Source organism: Momordica charantia (assembly GCF_013281855.1).
Source record: "Momordica charantia cultivar OHB3-1 chromosome 1 unlocalized genomic scaffold, Mcharantia_2.0 BLBB01000001.1, whole genome shotgun sequence".
Classification (NCBI taxonomy): Eukaryota; Viridiplantae; Streptophyta; class Magnoliopsida; order Cucurbitales; family Cucurbitaceae; genus Momordica; species Momordica charantia.
The window spans coordinates 6,031,085-6,054,468 of NW_028275157.1; the positions used below are offsets into that span (position 1 = coordinate 6,031,085).

Sequence of the window (23,384 nt, forward strand, 5' to 3'; positions counted from 1 at the left end):
ATCCTGCCTTCATGTAAAGAATCATCTTCTAACTCACTTAGAATGCTATTCTTAACCAACCTCCCCATTCTATTGAGATTAATGTGACCTAATCTTAAGTGCCAAAGATAGGCATCTTCCTTTTGAGAAACTTTTTGACTTTTATTTTGAGTTCTAGCATTTTTAAACAACTCGGTATTTAAAACTGCTTTAGTTGTGGTTGGTTTTAGCACATAAAAGTTGTTTTCAAGTAAAGCTGAACAAATATTAACACCATTTCTTGAAATGAACGCTTCATTTAAATGAAAGGAAATTGAATACATATGTTCTAACAAACAAGAAATTGAAATTAAGTTCCTTTTAATTTTAGGAACTACGTACACTTTATCTAATAATATATACATATTCTTGTTTGTAAACAACTTGAGTTCCCATACCGCCACAGCTGAGACGACCTCTCCCGTTCCGACCTTGAGAAGAATCTCTCCGGCGTCAAGTTGCCTCCAGGAACTAATTCCCTGAAATGAAGAACAAACGTGATTAGTGGCTCCAGAATCCAGTATCCAGGCGGAGTCATCATTCTCCACTAAACATGTTTCCAATACAAGTAAATCATATTTACCTTCGTTGGCTTTCTTCTTTTCGGCCAAGTACTTTGGGCAGTTGCGCTTCCAATGCCCGTCCATATTGCAGTGGAAACACTTTCCTTTCTCTGCAACCTTGACCTTGCCTTTTTGGGAAGCAGCATCTGAGTCAGGTTTAGACCCCTTACCAGCATCCTTCTTCTTCTTAAAAGTCTTACTTCCAGAGGAAGAGGGCGCAAACCTGGTTCCAGAGGACGATCATCTATTGAACCTCTTTGAGGTGGTAACATTTGCCTTCCCTTCTTGTCCCTTACATTTCATAAGAGACTAGTAGGTCTGCAGCTCGTTTAGGAGTGTGGTAAGAGTGTACTCTAGCTTATTCATAACTGCATTGCTGCGGAATGGCAGGTAACTCTTCGGAAGAGATTTCATAATGAAGCTGACCTGACTCTGCTCGTCTTGACGGCCCTGTTCGACTCAGCCACGTTGAAGTGGACCATCAGGTTGAGAACGTGTTCTCGCACTGAGAAGCCCTCCTTCATGCATGAGTTGTAAACGAACTTAAGGGCTTCATGTCGAGCCTGTGAGGACGGTTGTCCAAACATGTTCTGCAGCGAGTCCATGATCTCCTTAGCGGTGACCGTGTCCTCGTGCTTCTTAGCAAGTACATCAGATATGTTCGCCAAGATGTAGACTTTGGCATTGTCATTGGCCTTGATCCACCTGTCATAGACGTTGCGCACCGCCACTGTGGCGTTAGGCGTAGGAGCTTGACGACAATCCTCTTGCAAGACGAACCTAAGATCATCTATCACGAGGATAGTGTTTAGGTTTTACTTCCATTGTTTGTAATTTTCGCCATTAAGTCTTTGCGCGGCTAAGTGTGCAATAATAGAACTAGACATGCTGAAAGTAAAAACAAATCTATATTAGTTTCATGCATTAGCCTTTTAAACCCAATCAAAATTTTAGCAAAAGTAATTAAGCACTCTAACAAAATTGTTTTGCAACGACGTTTCAGTGATTTAGAGGAACAGCCACGGTAGGGCGGACAGGTACTCCTTCACTGAATTGAGACATTCTCAACTAAATTTTACACCAGAATAACTCTTATTCTTATAAATTTTAGTCATCGTTTATTTAGTCAGGAAATTGCTAACTAACTTAACAACTCCTCGTAAGTGTGACCCAACATTTTCGTACCTCAGAGGTCCACCCCAATAATCCTGCCGTAGGGAAGGAAGATATTGGAGCAAAACCTAAGAGACATCATCTATTTCTGGAGTTTGCCTAGGTTTTGATTTCCATACAATGAACCCTCTGTAGGGATGGTCGCTCCAGGACGACACGCAGGTCGTGTATGAAACCTCACGGTGCACACCAATGGCGGAGACCGCAAGATGTGTTGTCACACGTCCTTCTCCCACTTACTATGAACACTATCTCCATTCACCTCGATATTGAACCATGCAAACACCTGCCGTAGGGAGGCCGTGCCCAGGGCGACACGAGGCCGAGCATGGAACACACAGCATGAATTTAAAAGAGAACGTGAGAGAGAGAGTAAAGTATGTTATATATACTTTGTATATCAAATATATACGCTATATATTACATATTCTCTTTTGCTCCCACTTAGTATTCTAAGACTAGGGTATATTACTTAGATAAATCCCGGCTAAGTGAAATTAACTAAGTGAATTTTTAGTCGGCCCAATATAACTATTATATCAGAAGTTGTACTAAAATGTTTTAGTTCGTTAAACACTTTAATAAACCAACGACATTATTGTTTGTATATAAAATATTGACTAATTCAATCTCCAGGTCGATTCCCAAGTAGAGGTGTTCCCTTACGGTCAGCTTAAATACCTCAACCTTTACAGAACCTTCCTTATACAGGGTTCCTTATAGACAACATTTTATATTTAGTCTTTTATTATCTCATTTCAAACCTAGTTAAAACAGAATAAAAGACTACCCCTAATCACATTAGAAGATATAATCTAAGGTCTAATTAATTTTAAACCCTTTTTAAAATTAATTAACTTAGACCTTATGTTTGCATGCAACTCTTTATTATAGATTTTAATTCTATCTACCACATTTTATAACTCTTATAAAATTGAAGAAATTAAAACTATAAACATGCATTGAAAGCATACATTAATATAACAATTATATTATTCAAAGTAATGTCATTCTCCATGCTACTTTATTTTCATCTCATTAATACAACACTTATATTAATTATGAAAATAAGACATGCAGACATACATTATGACATTTATAACTATATGATGCATGACCATACATACCTAATATATATCAAACATACATATTATGCATGTAACCTATGGTGGGATTTAAAAACTATATGGCATACAATATGCTATATGATTTTAATTAAAATATACATTCATAATGCATAAAATAATTAAATAGCAAAGTTGGAACAATTTTTGGCACCCTAAGAAAACGAAATAATACAAAATAAGAAAACCGACTGCATCTACCCTCGAACTGTGAACCGGAGCCCCAGAACCGCGTTGAAAGACACCCGGGACAGCGCCTCAGCACCTAAGGGCAGCGCCGTGGCGCTGTGTGCTGTCCCCGCAGTGCCATGGCGCTGCTGCATAGCGCAATAGCACTGTCTACGCAGTTTGCTTTGTCTTATTCGCTGTTTTCTGCAACTTTTTGCCCAATCCGACGCCATGAACGACTTTCGAGCGACCCGGACTTGCAGAAACTAAGCAGAAACATAATGCCCAAAACATCGGGCCCTTACATGATCGAATCACAAAGAAAGAAGCTATCTAAGTGCCAAAAACCGGAAATTTTCCAACCCGCAAAACACAGCGATTTTGATCCCAAAAAATCAGAACTGCAACCTCGCTCTGATACCAATTGAAGGGATGTGATTCCGGGAGCGGAAGCGGATCTTCGTTGCCGATTTTCTGGATACAAAATCCAAATGGAAAGAAGAAAATACAGGGGAAAAATCAAACCTTTGAAGAATGTTTCTTCAGTGAGTTCCCCTCGAACACCACCACCGGATCTTCCTCGCTATCCTCTTGGGTCTCAGGATCGTGCTTGTGGTAGCACCTTGATCGAAGAGAAGGAGAGATTGAGAGAATTTTTGAGAGAAAATGATGGGAGTTTTTTTCTTTTCTGTTCTGTAAAAAAAACTCTTCACATTCTCCAACATTTGAAGAAGAAGAAGGGTGACGTCACAAAACCTCCCACTCCCCTGCAATTTTACAGGGGAGTTTAATAATAATACATATTATTATTATATTAATATTAATAATATATATATATATATATTTATAAATAATTAATATATATATAATATATATATATAATTAAAATATAAAAATAATTTATTAATTAATCATATTAATTAATAAATAATCATTTATTATTAATCCAATTAATAGTTAATTAACATATATATATATCAATCAAATAAATAATTAACACTTAATTATTTATCATAAAAATAGAATCATATTCTATAACATTTCTCTCGTATAACCTATAGTTCTAATGTACATCTTATGCACATTATTTTTAACCTATATTTTTAACATGAATCTTATTCATATTAATTTTATTTGAATCTCATTCATATAATTTCTCTCATAATATATAGTTTTAATTTATATTTAACTATATATTATAATGTATCAATATACATATAATCCCTTAAGTAATTTGAACATTTCAAATTCTTCCAAAAACTTGATCCTCATTTTACGCGTTATGAGCTAGCAAGAGGACCTAATGGACCTACAGATCAGAAGCTCCAACAATGCGAGATTAATCGATCAAACTCATTGACCGAGTTAATCAAGATTCGTTAACTACGGGCCATTCCACTAAAGACCCGCAGTTGCACTCTTCTCACTGCAGAACGTTTTCGTGTCCACAGATATACGACCATAAATGACGAGTCAATCCTTCATGAGTGCTCGTAACTCAAGTTGGGTCAAACTACCGTTTTACCCCTGAGTTACATCTTACTCCTTAAACACTACTGCTCCTCTAATGAACAACCCGGTTATGGTCCAACCAATAACCGGAAGTCCCTCTCGGCCAATGAGAGGGTGGGGCCCCTTGTTCAAGTTTCGGAGTCAGCATTTAAGGGAACACTCATCTACTCCCCTAAAGTCGCGGAGGAGTGAATTACATCTTGTGAAGTTATGTTCCTAACTCCCCACTCGGTCTCGTCCCCAAAATGGTAGGAATGTTGAGTCGGCGACTCGGGCCACTCTCACCCATACAGATCAAAGGACGAGCCCTCACGGGCAGGAGTCCATAACTCACTCAGGATTCAGAATGAGTTGCCTGGTCATTCTAAGAAATAACAATCTATTAGTTAACGGTGTTACATCTAAAGATTGTCTATTTCACGGTCCGGTCTTATACAAACTCATTGTACATGATACCTGTAATGACCCCAATTTTTATATGTCATTAATAATATAAGATTGAGATAAATACCCATAAAACATAATTTCATTAAAATAAAATAAGATAAAAACTTGAATTTTTCATCTAAAAATGAAAATGATAACTTAATAAGACTTAACTTATAAATCTTTAGCAGCGGAAATCACAAAGCTATTATCCTTAAATAAAACAAGTAAAAATGTGGTATAGTCATAATTAAAAGTATATAAATAAAATTCAACTCTGTCTCGTATCTCCTCCTCGTCAATGCTCAGGTCATCTTCGACGTTATTCTCGTCAACTATATAACTATCTGTAAAAAAAATTGAAACAACATGGAATGAGTATAAAAAGTACCCAGTAAGTAGTTCCCATCATAAGGAACCTTTCATGCTCAAATACACACATCATGCTTATATGCATACATACCTCAACCTAACATATAAACCAACGAACAACTTAACTTAAGATATTTGTGCTTGCTAGCATAAACTTACATATCTAAATCCTTAACTTGGCGCAATGCTATGCAGAAATACCCCATACCATAACCGTCAATTCCGCATGTAATATTTATAGGGTAATTACCCCCCACAAATACCATTAACATGAACTAATTTGTTTCCTAGGGCCCAGCCTTTAGTAGAAACCATACATGTCATATCATACATCTAGCTGCTGCATAACATAACTGCTTGATTTGGGTATTTCATGCATAACATTAATCTTACCTAAATCCATGACTCATAAGACTACTAACTTAACTACGAATGCAATGCATCACACATTTATGCCATGCTCTACCTAAACATGTTTTGCTATTAAACGTACGTAAAATGACATGATAAAACCACGTAATCATAACATGCTTTGCAATACATCAAATTTAACCACAATCACCATTCAATAGCAAAATATATTTAAGCAAACATGAATAACATAATTCATTAACAAACCAAGGTAACATATCAGATACTTCACTTAAAATCAATCAATAATACAACAGAACAAACAAGGCGGTAACTTATGATAGAATCCACTTACCTGAACTTCGTAAACTAAAGGAAATTCCTTAAAGCTTCCTAATACCAATTAACACAACTAAAATTAGGACTCAATTACCTAAACTAAGCTTTCTCCAATAGGTTCTCATAACTAGATATGTTCACTATTCTACTAGTAGAAATCCCTTAATAATTAACCTAGTCCATAATAATCATAAAATATATATATACAAATTTGTGAAAAGTAATTTTAAATCTTCATATTAGCCTCTGATTTATATACTATAATATCGATAAAAATAATTTACTGATTTTGCAAATTTACAAAAAAAACTAGAGAAAACACATAGCACTAGTTTTCACAATTTTGAACCGTAGGTAAAACTAATCATAAAAATCAATTTTAATGCATTCAAATACATTTTAGGTTAGTTTAAAAGTGCTGGTCATGGTCTCAAAAATTCAGAATTAACAATCCAAAATTTGATACTAAACAAGCTAAAACTATGAAAATAACATAAACTATTAAAAACCGTTATGAAGCAATTTTATGAACATTTTTACGACCTTTTAAATTCTGATTTTCAGATCTCAAATCAACAAAAATAAGGCCTAAATAGTACCTATTTTATCTTAATAATGAACCTTTAAAATAATCTACACAAGGAAGAATGATGCTTACCGTTGGTGCGTTTTCCTCTCTACCGTAAAGAAGAAAAAGAGGAAATTTTCCAGCAACTAAGAGAGCTTGAAATGATGATGGAAAACCTTAGAAAATGGATATGAACATGCTTAGGTTATATAAAAATTATTAGGAAAAATCTACTTACAAAACTAGACTGAAATAAACCGTTCTTACCGAAAAGACAAAACCGCAATGAACGATCCTTGAAGGGACTTGGAAAAGCAACCACAACTCCTCTAAGGTGTGATTTAAAACATAGGATAGATGATTGAGAGGAAATTTTCAGATTTGTTTAGAAATGTTCTTGGAGGAAAATGAATGAAACAAACATAGGTAACTTAAGGAGAATGGCTTGGAAGATGAAACAAACATGAATCTTGGAAGATAAAACCAACTTCTTCTCTCTCCTCATGCATGGCCAATTACTTAATGGGATTGTTAGTGTTTTTTGGTCTTCCAAACTAACTTAATTACTACATGTGTCTCTTGGGTGGAAGGTGGGTTATATTGCCTAATCATGGTTATGAGTTACGTAAAACTTTATATATTTCCCCAATTAAGTTAATTTAATTAAGGTGGAAAAATAAATAGTAAAATAAAGGTAACATGGGGTTTTACTTGGTTAATTACCTTAAAATAAAAACTTTGGATAAAATGTATGAAACTTTATAAATACTCAAATAATGCTACCATTACAATTACCATATTTCACAACATTTATCTAATTACTAAAGTAGTGTTGTTAATTTTGTTACTTAAATACAATTATAATATCACTAATCTTATTAATCTCTTATGCATATTTATTTTTTATTAACATACATAATTAATTAAACATTGATAAGATGAATCACTAAATTTTGTTGTAAATTTCTTTTTAATGAGTAAATAAAATTAACTTGAGCTTAATTAGTTAGAGTATTAGAAGCCTACAATTATTAACTAGAATTGATTAAAGTTTATTGGCATAAAGCTAATTAGATTTGACTAGCTTACCTAAAAAAAGAATAATAATATAAAGTCATGAAAATACCCTTATAGGTACTGCGGGGCATTACAATACCCCCACTCGTATGTCTCCACACGAACGGCTTGGATCGAGTCGTTTGTAACCTTTACAGAGTGGGCCGTTGATTACGCTTGTTTACATGCGTAAAAAGAAGGTTTTAGATGCTGTTTTTACTATGTTTTAACATTGTTTCAGACTTTTTCTCGGTCGTTTGAGTTCCAATTCATGCAAAATTCATATATGGTGGTTTGTGGTTGGGCTTATATTGTATTTATGACATTTTAGGACCATTGTGGAGTGCAGATTAATCAAAAGAAGCAAAAAGACAGAAAAACTATCATTGGAGGCGCCAGGCGCCTGGTAGGCTGCAGAAAACCTGGTTTTCTTCCAACTTTGCCCTTAATGAAACGCGTCTTCCAATGCGTTTTGGTGGTTCCAACCGATGCATACGTGTAGAAAAGTGTTCCACTATCAGTTTGAGCACGATTTAGTCAGTCAAAGCAGTTGGAAATGGGTGATCCACCAGCGTTTTAGGACCTACCTAACCAATTCTGCACAACTAGAAATTCCAGCAGCTTCTCCACCAAATTCATCAAGCCTTGCTTTCTTCTCTTGATCAGTCTTAGTGTTTATTTGTTGCTTTCTAAGTACTTTTGAGTTGCTTTCATTTGTTGCTTTTAGTTTTTAAATCTCGAGCACTTTACATTCCTTTATTGAGCTTTGTTTTGTTTCCGTTGTTACTTAGTTATTTTCTACCTATTCAAATTTATAAAAATCCAGCACTTAGCTTATCTTTACTTTGCCTTTAGTTAAGAGAATTGTGTTTTTGGAGGAAAGAGCACGTGACACTCCCCCTTGCTTGAAAGAGAAGGGCAAAGCTCTCAATCTTGAGCAAAACTCTCCGTTAGTTAACTTTTGTTTTTCACACATTTATTTCAATTTCAACCATTTTACTTGCTGTATTTTCTTCAATATGTCTTTCTAAGTTCCCGTCTCTAGCCCGGTTATGGATAGTTAGCCTTTTATTCTAAAAAGGGTTGCTAAGAAGTAGTGTTTTTTCTTTCCACTCATTGCTCAACATGTTTTCCCAAAAAGTTAGGATTTAGAGAAGGTCACTGTAAGTCTTAACAAGCCAATACTGAAAAGGTTGCTTATTTGCATTGTTGAGTGGTTAAACCGAGGAGAGGAGCGCCTTAGACATAAGGGTTCCGGTTAAGTAGCCTAGACATAGGACCTTAACCCGAGGTTGCGACTATTTCCATCTTAAAACTAAGATATCTCTCATAATAGGGAATGTCTTAGGACTTTGAACTTGCATAGACATAAGTCAAGTGAAAAGCGTCGTCGTTGGTTCCTAAAGTAAAATGCATATCGTCCTTAGCGTATCCTTGATTCTTTGTTGGCTAACTTGAAGTAATTCGGGCTAGGTTTTACCATTATAAGACCAAATCCAAATCCAAAAACCATTATTTGTGACCACTTCCCATTTTACAAGAATCACTCATTAAACGTTCACTATTCATTAAAACTTTAGAGTTTGGAAATTATTTAGAAGTCCTTGAGGATCGATACTTGGATACTCCATCCATTTTATATTACTCTCACAGGTGTGCGCTTGCATCTATAAAATTGCTACCACGCTTAGTGCGTGCGTTCAGCATAACCTCAGTCAAGTTTTTGGCGCCGTTGCGGGGACTTTAGTTTTAAAATTATTTTCAAATTTTTTTAGTTTTTATCTTTGTGAATTGTTGTTGGGTGTAATTTCCATCCACCGTTTTTGTTCTATATTTTTGGTCGTTTATCTCACAAGGGTAAGTTAAAGTGCATGAGCACAAGATCTTTTCTTCTACCCCTTGACCCTGAGATTGAGCGGACCCTTCGAAAAACTCGAAAGGAGCAAAGACTTCGAAAACAACTAGAAAAGCAAAAAGAGAAGAAGGTGAACAGTCCTGAAAGTGAGGTAGAGAGTACGAGCACATCAATGGCAGATATTCCACCTCGTGATCCGATTGATCCACCTGCTGTTAACGGTAAATGAGGGATCACGCAAGAATAATGAATTCAACCATATCCAGATGGCGGACAACAGAGACGTGGCAATGCGAGAATATGCCGCCACGGCTTTTCAGAACTTGATTCAGGGATAGTCAACCCTATTCCAGCCACGCCGCAAACTTTGAGCTTAAACCAATGATGTTCCAAATGTTGCAGACAATTGGACATTTTGGAGGGCAGGAAGATGAGGATCCACATGATCATCTGAAATCATTCATTCAAATTGCAAATGCATTTCGATTACCTGGTATAACAGACGATGCTCTTAGACTAGCACTTTTTTCCATTTTCTTTGAAGGACCAAAGTAGAGCATGGCTCAATGCATTTCCACCGGGATCCATCACCACATGGGGGTCGTTAGTGGAGAAGTTCTTAACAAAATTCTTCCCACCTACTCGCCACGCTGATATCAGAGAGGAGATCATCTCCTTTAGACAGTATGATCGTGAACCTGTTCACGAGGCGTGGGAAAGATTTAAAGAATAATCAGGAAATGTCCGAACCATGGCTTGCCGGCATGCATCGAGATAGAACATTTCTTTAGAGGTTTAGATCATCATACTAAGATGATGCTAAACAATGTTGCCAACGGAGCCTTTACAAAGAAGACATTCAACGAGATAGTCGACATCCTAAATGACTTAGCTTCACACAACGAACTATAGTGTTCGCAAAGATCTAGGGCAGCACCAAAGAAGCAAGATCCAGCTGGAGTTTTGGCTCTGGACATTGCGACCTCGATGCAAAAAGAGATGGTTACAATAAACCAGAGGCTGAAAGAGATGGCGTTGGGAATAAAAAATCCATTGCCACGCCGATACAACCTGTGAAGTCGGATTATTGCACTCCTGCCCCTTTTTGCCAAGTCAACGATCTCATTTGTTCATTTTGCAGTGAAAACCATATTTTGATAATTGTCCACATAACCCTTGCTTCCGTTTTTTATGTAGGACATGGGAACAATTGGAACTTTAACCCATATTCGAAACACCTACAACCCAGGTCCGGATGCACACCACCCTAATTCTCATGGGGAGGTCAAGGAGGTTCGAGCGGTTTTTAATCAAGGGCAAGCCAGCAGAAAAGCAGCCGTATGTTCCACCTACATAGCAATACATCCCGCCCCCCACCGCAACAGCAGTACAATCAGAGAACACAGACTCCACCAGTTCAAAATAACAACTCAAATCTTGAGAATATGATGAAGGAGTACATGGCCCGAACCGACGCAGTGATACAATCCCAAGCGGCATCAATGAGGAATTCGAGACCCAATTGGGACAGCTCGCCAATGATTTGAAGAATAATAGACCACAAGGTTCTTTTCCAGGCCATACTGAATTACCAAAACGAGAAGGAAAGAACAGTGCAAAGCTGTCACCCTTAGGAGTGGACTGGCATATGATGGACCAACAATGCCAACAACAGATGTACAGATTCCGTCCACTGAACCAACTGTAAGATACCAGAGAATCCACAACACCAGAAAAAGAAATATTAGAAAAGGTAATGAGGACACCCCGAGTGTTCCTCCACAGGTACAATATTCTTCTAACCCCTACTCCCCCATTTCCACAAAGATTAGTTAAGAAAATAATGATTCCCAGTTTAGAAATTTTTAGATATTTTTAAACAATTGCATATAAATATACCATTAGTAGATGCTCTAGAACAGATGCCAAATTATGCTAAGTTTTTGAAAGATATAGTTTCTAGGAAGAAAAAGATAGGAGAGCATGAACTGGTATCCATGACAAAATGTAGTAGTGAAGCTATAGCAGCCCGCTACCCATGAAATGTAACGATCGTGACAGTTTTACCATTCCATGTTCCATAGGAGGGAAAAACTTAGGTAGGGCATTATGTGATCTAGGAGCTAGCATTAATCTTATGCCATTATCAGTTTTCAATGTTTAGGCATAGGAGAAGCTAGACCTACTACGGTTACCCTCCAACTAGCAATAGATCTATCATAAGACCTGAGGGAAAGATAGAAGATGTTTTAGTCCAGGTGGACAAATTCATTTTCCCTGCGGATTTATCATTCTAGTTGCGAGGCAGACTTAGACGTTCCCATTATTTTAGAGAACCATTTCTAGCCACTGTGGATACAGTTTTTAATGTGAAGAAGGGAGAAATTACAATGAGGGTAAATAATCAAGAAGTTAAATTTAACGTTCTAGACGCCATGAAATTTCCAGGAGACTTTGAAGAGTGGTCTGCTATAACTAGCTTGAATCCTGTTATGTTGATGAGTTTTATGACTTGTTAGTTTAGAGATTGAAGAAGAGCTTGATAAGATAGCAGAAGGACCGGAGATGTGACTAATCCTGTTGAAAAAATACAAAAAGAAGAATGCAAGTCATTACTTACCCTTACATGTGGAACCCCACTTTGGAGCAAAAGCCATTGCCGTCGCATTTGAAATATGCGTATCTAGGGGATAACGACACTTTACCAGTATTATAGCTTCCAATTTATCACCTACTAATGAATATTCTTTATTGCAAATTTTGGAGAAGCACAAAAGGCCATTGGATGGACGATAGCAGATATTCGAGGGATAAGCCCGGCCTTTTGCATGCACAATCTTATTGGAAGAAGATGCTAAGAACTCTATGAGAGTCAAAGGCAGTTGAACCCGAAGATGAAAGAGGTTGTAAGGAAAGAAATTCTTAAATGGCTTGACGCCGGTGGTTATATACCCAATATCCGACAGCAGCTGGGTAAGCCCAGTATATGTGTCCAAAGAAAGGGGGTATATAACCGTGGTGGCCAACGAGGAGAATGAGTTCATCTCAACCCGAACTGTGAGTGGGTGGAGAGTTTGCATTGACTATTGCAAACTCAAAAGGTAACGAAGAAGAACATTTTCCTCTACCGTTTATTGACCAGATGCTCGACCGTCTGGCAGGTAAGGATTTCTATTGTTTCTTAGATGGATATTCGGGTTATAATCAAATTACTATTGCTCCAGAAGACTAGGAGAAGACAACATTTACGTGTCCGTATGGTACGTTCGCTTTCAGGCGAATGCCCTTTGGATTATGCAATGCACCCGCGACTTTTCAGAGGTGTATGATGGCCATCTTCTCTGACATGTAGAAAATATTCTAGAAGTTTTTTATGGATGACTTTTCTTTTTTGGAAATTCTTTTGACGCATGTTTTAGTAATTTGGAGAGAGTATTGGAGAGATGTGAACAAACAAACCTAGTCCTAAATTGGGAGAAGTGTCATTTCATGGTACAAGAGGGTATTGTTTTGGGTCACAAAATTTCCAAGCAAGGAATAGAGGTAGACCACGGTAAGATAGACATCATTTCAAAGCTACCTCCTCCCATGAATGTTAAAGGGATTAGAAGTTTTTTAGGGCATGGGGGATTTTACCACCGCTTTATAGAAGACTTTGTTAAAACTTCTAAACCCTTGTGTCAATTGTTAGAACATGATAGACCATTTGTTTTTTATGATGATATTTAAAATCATTTGAAAGTTGAAGTTGCTTTATGTTCAGCCCCTATAATTATCGAACCTAATTGGGATTTACCTTTCGAGCTCATGTGTGATGCTAGTGATTATGCAATAGGACTATATTAGGACAACGTAAAAAAACAAATCTTGCATCCTGTATATTATGCTAGTAAGACTCTGACCGGTGCACAACTCAATTACACTACTACTGAAAAGGAACTGTTAGCAGTTGTGTTCGCCTTTGATAAGTTTAGGTCTTACTTGATAGGCACAAAAAGTCATGGTTTTTACTGACCATTCTGCTTTAAATATTTATTTGCTAAAAAAGATGCAAAACCACGTTGATACGGTGGATTTTGTTACTTAAGAGTTTGATATTGAAGTTAGGGACAGGAAGGGTAACTGAAAACCAAGTTGATGATCACCTGTCTAGATTGGAATCCCCGCTCTGTGATGATGGAACTGTTATACGTGAACAGTTTATTGACGAGCAACTCTTGCGAGTTGACTCAGTTCCGTGGTATGCCGATATAGCAAATTATTTAGTAAGTCGAATAGTTCCTTATGAGTTTAACAAGCAACAGGTAAAGAATTTTCTAAATGAAGTTCGATTTTAATCGTTGGGATGAACCTTTTTTATATAAGCTAGGACCTGACAATATCTTACGCAGTGTGTAGCAGAAGACGAGCACGAGGCGATATTAGAACGCTTGTCATATGTCTCCATATGGAGGACATTTTGCAGGACACAAAACCGCAGCCAAAGTTTTGCAAAGTGGGTTCTTGGCCCACTCTGTCGAAGATGCACATAAGTTTGCCCAGGTTTGTGACAATGCCAACGGACAGTAATATATCTAAACGCCACGAATACCTTAAACCCCCGATCCTTGAGATTGAAATATTTGATGTGTGGGGGTATAGATTTTATGGTCCATTTCCATCTTCTAATGGTAAGCTTTTATATTGTTAGCAGTAGATTATTTTTTCGAAATGGATAGAAGCCATTGCATCTGCTACCAATGATTCTAAAGTTTGTCATTCGTTTTTCTGCAAAAACACATTTTTACGCGTTTATGGAACCCCGCCGTTGTCTGAGAAGCGATGGGGGGGCTCATTTTGTGAATAGGTCTATGCAAATTGCTGGCTAAATACAATGTGGTGTCATAGGGTTGCAACAGCATATCATCCTCAGTCGAATGGGTTAGCCGAATATCTAATAGGGAGATAAAATACATTTTAGAAAAAACTGTAAATCTTAACCGTAGGGATTGGTCCTTGAAGCTTGATGATTTCTTTGGGCATATAGGACAGCATTTAAGACTCCCCTCGGCATGTCCCCCTATAGGCTAGTCTTGGAAAAAGCATGTCATTTGCCTCTTGAGCTAAATATAAAGCATTTTGGGCTACTAAGAAATTAAATTTTGATTTGTCGGCTGCAGGTGAAGCGAGGACGTTACAATTGTTGGAATTAGAAGAACACAGGCAATTTTCTTATGAGAATGCTTAGCTGTTTAAGGAAAAAACTAAATAGTGGCATGATAGGCGTCTTCGACCGAACAATCTTCAAGAAGGTCATCTGGTTCTGTTATTCAGTTCTAGGTTGAAACTTTTTCCTTGGAAACATAAGTCTAGATGGTCTGGTCCCTTTAAAACTTTTTAAGTCTACCCATATGGGGCAGTGGATCTAGTTGACTCTAAGGGAATATTTTAAAGTAAATGGGCAGAGACTTAAGCCATATTTTGGAGAAACAGTGGATAGAGGAAAAACCTCTATCTCACTTTCAGAACGATAAATTTTTGCGAAAAATGTTTTTCCTTCTTATCCGTTTTGAAAGAACAAAAGTAAAGGAAGGAAGTTTTTTTCATTCTTTTTGTTTAATTATAAAAAGTTTTGCTTATTAAGAGAATGTTCTTGAAAACATTGAAAAATAAAACAAAATAAAATAACGCAGGCGCCTGGCGCCTGCCCTTTGCGAAAAAAAATCACGCAGGCGCCTAGCGCCTGCCCTGTTTTTCGAGCATTTTGAAAACTCTTTTTCATTCGTGGTTTGGGTTTCATTTTCAAATTTTATGGGTTTTATTTTGGGTCAAACATTAATCCTTTGTGATTTAAGTTTCAAATCTCTCCTTAAACTCAAAAATACTTCAAATTTTGTTTCCCTAATCCTATTTGGAATTCAAACTTATTTTTTTTTTTCTTTTAGGTTTAGGAAACCTAGTTTGAACTAAACTCAATCTCTTTCCATTTAGGATTTAGTTTTGGGGAAGCTTTAAATAACACCATTGCCTAGCCTTACACCTCAACAAAACCCACACAACTCTCTCCTCCCTTTTGTTTTTCGAAAAAATACTCCCTCACCGCCCTTGTTTTCGATTTTTCCAGCCACAACCAAGAAGAAGACGACATTTTCAGCCTTTGATTATTTCTATGGCTTCTTCTTCTCAACACGCTTCACTCCCTACTTCCTCCTTCCCAGCTCTACATAACCTCCTATGATGGGCCCCCATGGTTATGTAAATTTTCAGCAGCTACCCACCCTTAATATACCTCAAAACATTGAGTTTAGGGCTGCAAATCCTCAACACTTCCTCCAATGATCAATCCGGGTATGTACCAACCGTTTATGTTTAAATCCGGTTCCATATAGCCATAGTGCGTGGGAAGGAAATAAGGTTTGATGCCACTCAGATCAACTACACCACCCCCAACATTGCGAATATTAGAGATGCTGTAGGGAAATAGATGTTAGTGACTCCGACTCTAGAACAGCTCGGTGAGGCTCTAGAATGTGTTGGGAAGCCCTCTGCCACTTGAGATTGACTACTCATGGCAAGGTACGACTAAAACCCTAGGATGTTTTTCACTAGCTACTGCATGATGGTTATATATAGTCAAAACAGAATTCTGTCAACGGAGCATGATGAGCATGTCACTCAGGATGGGCACTGCTGGTTTATGCCATGCTAAGGGCATAGATGAATTATAGAGATGGATCAATAGTATCCATGAGTGTGCCCACCGGACACTGTGGTAAGCTTTATCACCTACGCTTGTCACTTCTTTATATGCTTGCGACAAGGTGTGCAGCGCCCTGCGGATCAAATTAAGAGAGATGCCCCAGTTGTGGAAGAGAAGAATATTCGGAGCAATTATCGCCCATGCGCTACAAAGAAGGGAAGGTACTAGGATGTCTCCTACATCGGAGATCCGTCGTCTCCGAGAGGAGAACCAACAGCTGCGAGATCAGGTTCGAGAAGTCGTGCAACATATCTACAACTTGAGGCCTTCATTGGATTTTGCGGTTTTACCTTCATGGCCTCCAGCGCTAGCTGCTATCCTTGGTCATCCATCTGAAGGGTTGTGAATCCCGGAGCGGAAGCGGACTTTCGTTGCTGTTTTTCGGGATACAAAATCGAATTTTACAGAGAAAAATATAGAGGAAATTCAAACCTTTGAAGATCGTTTCTTCAGTGAATTCCCCTCGAACACCACCACCGGATCTTCCTCGCTATCCTATTGGGTCTCGGGATCGTGCTCGTGGTAGCACCTTGATAGAAGAGAGGGAGAGTTTGAGAGAATTTTGAGAGAGAGATGTGGGAGTTTCTTTTTTTGTCTGTTTTGTAACTTTCTTCTTCTTTTTCTTCTCCAACACTTGGAGAGGAAGAAGAAGGGTGACGTGGGGTAACTCCCCACGTCACAACTCCTCCCACTCCCCTGCAATTTTGTAGGGGAGTTAATATTAATAATAATATTATTAATATTATTAATATTAATATATATATATAATATATATAATAATATATATAATAATATATATAATAATTAATATCTATATATATTTAATTAATTAATCAAATTAATTAATATAATTAATTATTAATCCAATTAATAATTAATAAATATATATATACATAAATAATTAACACTTAATTATTTATAAAATTAGAATCATATTCTAAAACATTTCTCTCGTATAACCTATAGTTCTAATGTACATCTTATGCACATTATTTTTAACCTATTGTTTTAATAAGAATTTTATTCATATTAAATTTATTTGAATCTCATTCAAATAATTTCTCTCATAATATATAGTTTTAATTTATAATTAACTATATATTATAATGTATCAATATACATATAATCCCTTAAGTAATTTGAACAATTCAAATTCTTCCAAAAACTTGATCCTCGTTTTACCCGTTATGAGCTAGCAAGGGGACCTAATGGACCTACAGATCCGAAGCTCCAACGATGCAAGATTAATCGGTCAAACTCATTGACCGAGTTAATCTAGATTCGTTAACTACGGGTCATTCCACTAAAGACCCGCAATTGCACTCTTCTCACTGCAGAATGTTTTCGTATCCATGGATATACGACCATTAATGACGTGTCAATCCTTCACGAGTGTTAGTAACTCAAGTTGGGTCAAATTACTGTTTTACCCCTGAGTTACATCTTACTCCTTAAACACCACTGCTCCTCTAATGAACAACCCGGTTATGGTCCAACCAATAACCGGAAGTCCCTCTCGGCCAATGAGAGGGTGGGGCCCCTTGTTCAAGTCCCGGAGTCAGCATTTAAGGGAACACTCATCTACTCCCGTAAAGTCGGGGAGGAGTGAATTTCATCTTGTGAATTTATGTTCCCAGCTCCCCACTCGGTCTCGTCCCCAAAATGGTAGGAATATTGAGTCGGCGACTCGGGCCACTCTCACCCATACAGATCAAAGGACGAGCCCTCACGGGCAGGAGTCCATAACTCACTCAGGATTGAAAATGAGTTGCCTGATCATTCTAAGAAATAGCAATCTATTAGTTAACGGTGTTACACCTAAAGATTGCCTATTTCGCGGTCCGGTCTTATACAAACTCATTGTACAGGATACCCCCACTCGCATGTCTCCACACGAACGACCTGAATCGAGTCGTCTGTAACCTTTACAGAATGGGCCGTATCTATAGTGTTGCCAGGATAAGGTACCCAGCCTTATCCATATACTATAGACCCTTTAGGTTATTCACGCGATATTATCTATTCATATATCAGGGGTGTATCAAATATATACCCCGTATATCAACTATATACCCAGTATATATACTGTCCCGATTACATCAAAAATAACCTTGGATGTTTAGTTTATTAGATTTTGGACAAAGTAAAGCTTTGATTCAACAACAAATTTATTGAATAAAACTTTATTAAATAGACATTTGTTTTTACAAAATACAAACTACGAGTTTAGGGCAACACACCCAACACCATCTTCCAGTACCGACACTGATCCTAGTCCACAACCTCCAACTTCATGAAGGGGAGGTTCCTTCTTTGCTATTTTTTGTGTTTTATTCTTTTGGTTAATGACGTCGTTTGCATATTCTAGCCTTACTATACATGTTTTTTGTATTGATTATGTTTCGAGCTCAGTTGAAGCATGCATAAATTAGTATAGTTTATCTTCTGATCACTTAAAGTATGCCTTCACTTAACCATAGTTTAGCTTTTCACATGCCTACTTTGAAGCATCTGTGCTGTGCATGTGATTTCATGTCAATGATGATTCTAAGAGATTGTTGATTTTTCTGTTCTATGTCTGACTAAGCTTTGAGCTATTTCCTTCGTTTATGTGATAAACTCATTTTCTTTTATGTCTTTTTGATCTTTACAGACATTAAGCTTTTTCTTTGCCCCTATATAGGAAGTCTTTGTCCTTTTTACTGTTAAGCCTTTTTCATCAGATGCAAAAGTCTTTTCCCAGTGAGGACACTGTCTCTCTTAAGTTTGGGGGGGACAGTCGTTGTGTCAGTCATTGTTTCAGAAAGATAAAGTGTTATTTATATTTGAAAAATCATGCTATTTTCTTTTGAAAAAGAGTCAGTTGGAAAGAAAGAAAGTGTTGAAAAGCACTTAGCTTAAAAGAGTGGAAAAAACAATGAGAGTTAAAGAAAATGTATTTATGATTTCTGAGTCCTACTGTAGACACCCATTTAGTTTTAGGTTGGGTGTTGACTTGGAAAATAGCAGTAAGGATGGTGATAAGTGACTTCGTGTTTTTCATTGTCGTCGTCTTATGACCTAGCTGTTAGTTTCAAAGTCTTTCTACGAGTAGCTGTGGTTGAAACTGATGTTAGTGTGTGGAAACCTCAGGGGCTAGTGGCCGGTCTTTCAGATGTAAAAGTCTCAATGTAAAAAGGGAGTGTGCAGATTCCTTATGGGTATTTGAAAACGTTTTCTGTTTTTTTAAAGGAAAAAATATTTTAAAAGAGATAGTTTTTATCATTTCAAACTTGGTTTATAGTGACTAAGCTTACAAAGGCAATAGAATGGTAGGCTTTGACATATTTTCCCTGAGACAATTTATGATTGAACATCTCGGTTGCTTTCGCTTTACCTTGTCCATGTGTTAGAAAGCTGATTACAGTTGCTAAGTTTTGCTTGAGGACAAGCAAAAAGTTAAGTTTGGGGGTGTGATTACGCTTGTTTACATGCGTAAAAAGAAGGTTTTAGATGCTGTTTTTACTATGTTTTAACTTTGTTTCAAACTTTTTCTCGGTTGTTTAAGTTCCAATTCATGCAAAATTCATATATGATGGTTTGTGGTTGGCTTATATTGTATTTATGACATTTTAGGACCATTTGGGAGTGCAAATTAATCAAAAGAAGCAAAAAGACGGAAAAACTATCATTGGAGGCGCCAGGCGCCTGGTAGGCTGTAGAAAACCTGGTTTTCTTCCAACTTTGCCCTTAATGAAACGCGTCTTCCAATGCATTTTGGTGGTTCCAACCGATGCATACGTATAGAAGAAGTGTTCCACTATCAGTTTGAGCACGATTTAGTCAGTCAAAGCAGTTGGAAATAGTTGATCCACCAGCGTTTTAGGACCTACCTAACCAATTCTGCACAGCTATAAATTCCAGCAGCTTCTCCACCAAATTCATCAAGCCTTGCTTCCTTCTCTTGATCATTCTTAGTGTTTCTTTGTTGCTTTCTATGTACTTTTGAGTTGCTTTCATTAGTTACTTTTATTTTTAAATCCCGAGCACTTTACATTCCTTTATTGAGCTTTGTTTTGTTTCCGTTGTTACCTAGTTATTTTCTACCTATTCAAATTTATAAAAATCCAGCACTTAGCTTATTACTTCTTTGCCTTTACTTTATTTTTAGTTAAGAGAATTGTGTTTTGGAGGAAAAAGAGCACGTGACACTCCCTCTTGCTTGAAAGAGAAGGGCGAAGCTCTCAATCCCGAGCAAAACTCTCCGTTAGTTAACTTTTGTTTTTCACACATGCATTTCAATTTCAACCATTTTACTTGCTGTATTTTCTTCAATATGTCTTTCTAACTTCCCGTCTCTAGCCCGGTTATGGATAGTTAGCCTTTTATTTCTAAAAAGGGTTGCTAAGAAGTAGTGTTTTTACTTTCCACTCATTGCTCAACATGTTTTCCAAAAAGTTAGGGTTTAGAGAAGGCCACTGTAAGTCTTAACAAGTCAATACTGAAAAGTTTGCTTATTTGCATTGTTGAGTGGCTAAACCGAGGAGAGGAGCGCCTTAGACATAAGGGTTCCGGTTAAGTAGCCTAGACATAGGACCTTAACCCGAGGTGGCGACTATTTCCATCCTAAAACTAAGATATCTCTCATAATAGACATATTAGGGAATGTCTTAGGACTTTGAACTTGCTTAGACATAAGTCAAGTGAAAAGCGTAGTCGTTGGTTCCTAAAGTAAAATGCATATCGTCCTTAGCGTATCCTTAATTCTTTGTTGGCTAACTTGAAGTAATTCGGGCTAGGTTTTACCATTATAAGACCAAATCCCAAATCCAAAACCATTATTTGTGACCACTTCCCATTTTACAAGAATCACTCATTTCAACGTTCACTATTCATTAAAACTTTAGAGTTTGGAAATTATTTAGAAGTCCTTGAGGATCGATACTTGGATACTCCATCAATTTTATATTACTCTGACAGGTGTGTGCTTGCATCTATAGAATTGCTACCACGCTTAGTGCGTGCGTTCAGCATAACGTCAATCAGCCGTATCCATAGTGTTGCCAGGATAAGGTACCGAGCATTATCCATATACTATAGACCCTTTAGGTTATTCTCGGGATATTATCCATTCATATATCAGGGGTATATCAAATATATACTCCATATATCAAATATATACCCAGTATATATACTATCCCGATTACATTCAAATAACCCTTGATGTTTAGTTTATTGGATTTGGACAATGCAATGCTATGTTTCAACAACAAATTGAATAAAAATTTATTGAATATACATTTGTTTTTGCATAATACAAACTACGAGTTTAGGGCAACACACCCAACACCGGTCGCGTGCAAGCCTCTGGAGAACTGATGTTCTAAGGCATTCCTCTGAGTGGAGGATTTGAATAGGGCTCGCATTCGGACGTATTTCTGCCTTCTCAAGAACACTTAAAGTTCCAAAGTTGCCCGTTAGTCTAGATAGCCTATAAGGCACCACTCGGCTGCGTGCAAGCATCTACAGAACAAATGTTCCCAGGCATTTCTTCGAGTAAAAGGCTCGAATAGGGCTCCCACTCGAACGTATTCCTGCCTTTTCAAGAACACTCAAAGTTCCAAGGCTGCCCTCAAGTTCGGATAGCCCATATGGCACCACTCGGTCGAGTGCAAGCGTCTGGATAATTGATGTTCCAAGATATTTATCCAAGTGGAGGATCCGAATAGGGGTCCACTCTGCGTACTCATGCATTCTCAGGAACACTTAAAGATCTAAGTCTGCCCCCGAGTTCAGATAGCTCAGGTGGCACCACTCGGCCGCATGTAAGCCCCTGGAGAACTGATGTCCACGGCATTTCTCCGATTGGAGAATTCGAATAGGGCTACCACTCGGACGTATTATTGCCTTTTAGAGAAAACTCAAAGTTTCAAAGATATCCTGAGTCTAGATTGGCCACGTGGCACCACTCAACAACGTGCAAGGCTATGGAGAACTGATGTTCCTCCAACTTCGACAGTCTCCCATATATGATAGTGATTTCACTTCCACGAAAGCGGCGGGAAAGCCAGTAGGGAGAGACCATCAGAGAAAACAAAAAAGTAAAGCAAAACTCGTCAAGCAAAAAACAAGCGAAAGTCAGCCATGTGTTCATTATAAATCAACATAAATTACAAGATGCAGCAAACAGGGCAACAGACATAAAGCCCCATACACAAAAGCAAGCAACAAAAAGAAAGCTGATAAATCGAGGAAGGTGGACGAGCAAAGTTAATAGTTCTCGCGTCCAGAGCATCATGGTAGTTGTAGCCTTCGGAGATGAGATGCTGAAGGTGCTCCTCAAACTCACGACTGTTAGGCATTAACCAAAATGCCTCAACTTTTAATCAGGACACTGCCCCTACAGACGAACCCTCACGAAGCTTGTCCCACCTGTTGAAGACTCGCTATAGCACGCGGAAGCCATTTGAGCCTCAGAAATGGAACTCTAGGAGCTCGGGCTCATCCAAGACTGCTCAAGCCTGAGCAAGAGAGTGCTGGTTATCAACTAGAGCAACTTTTAAAACTGGCAACATGCGTAGACTCTCATTGTAAGGAACCCAAAACTGTCTCTCGGCTCCTTGCGCAATGACAGGTCGGACTCTGACACTGATTGTCCTTCTTTCGCCTCGAGCGACCTATCCTCTGCTTCTTTGAGGTGCAGCTCCTGCTTAGAGATCCGACTGTCGCAAGAGATGGCATCGACTTTATTCTGTGCAGCCTTACGGTTTTCTTCAACCTTCTTAGCAGGAGACTCCAATTCGACCATCTGGGCCAAATGATACCGTACCTCCCTTTCAAGCTCCACTACACATGACTCGGTCGCAGTCGCTCGCTGCTAGGCGTGACCTAACTCAATACGAAGGAGGGATGACCTCTCATCCAGTTCAGATGCGTCCTCGCAGGCGATTAGCCTGTCCGACTGAGCATTATTAATGATGGATCGGTCGGCCGTACTTAGTAGAGCTTGAAGGTGATGAATCTCAACCTGGTGCTCCTGTTCCCAGACCGTCCTAGCTGCCAACTCATCCTGCAAGGCCAGGGATAAGGCATGGAAGCGGCGAGCCAGCTGGTAGAAATAACCCAAAGGAGGCGTAAGACG

General features: G+C 38.0%; 1 non-coding gene across 1 annotated transcript; it reads right to left on the reverse strand.

The window, feature by feature from the left end:
* Positions 1 to 10,177: 10,177 nt before the first annotated feature.
* LOC148213171 (small nucleolar RNA R71) lies at positions 10,178 to 10,283 on the reverse strand. Its single transcript, XR_015793061.1, has one exon. It is a non-coding gene; the product is annotated as a small nucleolar RNA R71 (small nucleolar RNA).
* Positions 10,284 to 23,384: the final 13,101 nt, after the last annotated feature.